We start from the raw sequence: 3,258 nt of genomic DNA, 5'->3' as shown, positions 1-3,258 counted from the left end.
GTTAAGCGAATGTTAAGTCATAAGGCACTCCATGCTGCATCAAAATGATTTTGTACGCTATTGTGCATTGTATCATGTGTGAGTTGCTAGAGAGGATATATACACGAATTAAGAATCTATCGAAGGCATTCCGCTTCAATGCCTGCCATGAAGGACCGGAAATAAGGCTGCTTGAACGGTGGCGGGAACTGGGGTGAAACTGCAAGCGGGAGTGTGTGACTCACGAATCATCGTTGCGGCGTGAAGACGGGATGCGACTGTCATTTAAGTTACGATAAAAGTGGAATCAGCGATGAATCAAGAGAGGGCACAACCTTCCTGGATAGGGTGCTAGCGAATGTTCTAGCCAGTCGTCAGATATCCCGATCAACGGTGTACCAATATTCTCATGGGACCACATTATTAGTAGCAAAGCCTGGAGTTCGCCAAAATCTTCATAGTAAAAATCATACATACGCAAGAGGATCATAACTGAGTCGGGAATCGAACCCGCCCGGGCCCTTAGGATTGACATTCTGTCGCGCTGACCACTTTTTTTTTAACTCATTTTGTTCGTTTTCGATCGTTGTATCTGCTCGGGGCGGACGTCGCAAGACACCCGTTTCAGTTCGTCGTTGATCCATTAACTCCGTTTTTTTATTACAAAGGGCAGCTAACTCTCTGACCGAACACGCTGAGCTACCGTGCCGGCAACCACTCAGCTACCGGGGTCGGACAACATTGGAGTAGTATCACTAGATGTCTAACGTTTCTTGCAGCTAAGTAATCTGTATATCGCAAGTGCAAAACGGATGAGATTCTAATGTTAAGGCGATAATATGTTTTTAATTTGACAAACATTTGCTCGCATCGTATATTCACTAAGGTAGTACTTGACATTGTGGACCTGCTGGGTACGTTTATTTGCGTTTATGTTTTGTCCCTTGGCGTTCTCCATATTAATATCATTACTTATTATGTAGTTACTCTGATGGTATTGTTTCTTACTTTTCATACTTAGCTTAACGGTTATACAATTTCCTATCACAATTTTATATTTTACAACCGCAGGCTGTGTAGGACGGATGAAGCTCTACGTTCGTTATCATTACTTGCAACCTATGGCCGAAATCAACTGGTAAGTGGGTTAAACCTCGAGGGGATAATCGTAGAGGTGACATAAGTCTCCTGTTACTTGGATATGATGTTTTATTTTCTTTTATATATTCCTGGATTCTCCTTGATGAAATGAGGATCTCCCATGATTTGTAGATGAGATCGTATTACTACGGTATGTATACGAGGATGAAGTGTATCGACACATCACTGTCCTTTACATGCAGGAACAGCGGCTGATCGTAATCTATGTAATAGATACGATCCTTTAATCAACTGACTCAGTGCATAACAAGGTGTTGTCAGTTACCAGTAGTTGACACGCTGTGAAGTCCTACACCACTTTTAGATTAATAATGGTTGTTGAATATTGGATACTTTAGTTTGTTGTCTTAGTGGTTTGACATCAGACTTTCGATCGTGACAGCAGTGGTGAATAGCTTTCTTCTCAAGGTATACTTATTACCGTAATGAAGTACCTTACCGTTTGTGGCACGTACTTTTAACAAACCCTTATTCTCACTACTTCACATAACAAAGTCAGTATCATCCTGCCTCGGGCATGGATGTTTGTGGTGTCCTTAGGTTTAACTAGTTCTAAGTTCTAGGGGACTAATGACCTCAGCAGTTGAGTCCCATAGTGCTCAGAGCCAGCCAAAGTCAGTATCGCGCACTGCCAGAAGAGAAATTAATGCACCCAGTTAGAGGTTTCCAATCCACTCAAGATTTATTATTGCAACAGTACATATGGGGCATATGAAATGATTACATTTACAGATCAATAGCACACGAGGTTCTGAGATACCAGATATCGAGCCACGCCGAAACACTCGTATTAGTACTTGCTGTTGCCTCCACGGCGACAATGTAGGCGCTGACTCTGGCATTCAGTCGATAGTTCAGATGGCGAATACTGTCCTGGGATGCGTTTTTCCAGGCCTGCTCAACCTGTTCACGTAGTTCTGTAAGAGTTGTTGGTTGATGAGTCGCACGAGTCACTTCTCGTTCCATCATATTCCACAAGTGTTCGATTAGAACGGATGTAACAACATTCTGCACGTACCGAGTGCTGGTTAGGGTCTACATCTACATCTACATACATACTCCGCAATCCACCATACGGTGCGTGGCGGAGGGTACCTCGTACCACAACTAGCATCTTCTCTCCCTGTTCCACTCCCAAACAGAACGAGGGAAGAATGACTGCCTATATGCCTCTGTACGAGACCTAATCTCGCTTACCTTTGTGGTCTTTCCGCGAAATGTAAGTTGGCGGCAGTAAAATTGTACTGCAGTCAGCCTCAAATGCTGGTTCTCTAAATTTCCTCAGCAGCGATTCACGAAAAGAACGCCTCCTTTCCTCCAGAGACTCCCACCCGAGTTCCTGAAGCATTTCCGTAACACTCGCGTGATGATCAAACCTACCAGTAACAAATCTAGCAGCCTGCCTCTGAATTGCTTCTATGTCCTCCCTCAATCCGACCTGATAGGGATTCCAAACGCTGGAGCAGTACTCAAGAATAGGTCGTATTAGTGTTTTATAAGCGGTCTCCTTCACAGAAGAACCACATCTTCCCAAAATTCTACCAACGAACCGAAGACGACCATCCGCCTTCCCCACAACTGTCATTACATGCTTGTCCCACTTCATATCGCTCTGCAATGTTGCACCCAAATATTTAATCGACGTGACTGTGTCAAGCGCTACACTACTAATGGAGTATTCAAATATTACAGGATTCTTTTTCCTATTCGTCTGCATTAATTTACATTTATCTATATTTAGAGTTAACGGTCTTGCCGCAGTGGATACACCGGTTCCCGTCAGATCACCGAAGTTAAGCGCTGTTGGGCGTGGCCAGCATTTGGATGGGTGACCATCCAGGCCGCCATGAGCTGTTGCCATTTTTCGGGGTGCACTCAGCCTCGTGATGCCAAATGAGGAGCTACTCGACCGAATAGTAGCGGCTCCGGTCAAAGAAAACTATCATAACGACCGGGAGAGCGGTGTGCTGACCACATGCCCCTCCTATCCGCATCCTCATCTGAGGATGACACGGCGGTCGGATGGTCCCGATGGGCCACTTGTGACCTGAAGACGGAGTGATATATTTAGATTTAGCTGCCATCATTCACACCAATCACAAATCCTGCCCAAGTCAT

General features: G+C 44.7%; 1 pseudogene; it reads left to right on the top strand.

Annotated features, from left to right (window-relative positions):
* The first annotated feature begins 2,882 nt into the window (after positions 1–2,882).
* Positions 2,883–3,000, top strand: LOC126250238 (5S ribosomal RNA; annotated as a pseudogene).
* The last annotated feature ends 258 nt before the right edge of the window (positions 3,001–3,258 follow it).

This window comes from Schistocerca nitens, chromosome 3 (assembly GCF_023898315.1).
Source record: "Schistocerca nitens isolate TAMUIC-IGC-003100 chromosome 3, iqSchNite1.1, whole genome shotgun sequence".
Lineage (NCBI taxonomy): Eukaryota > Metazoa > Arthropoda > Insecta > Orthoptera > Acrididae > Schistocerca > Schistocerca nitens.
Note: the sequence above shows the minus strand (reverse complement) of the source record. Positions and strands in the feature narration are given on the sequence as shown.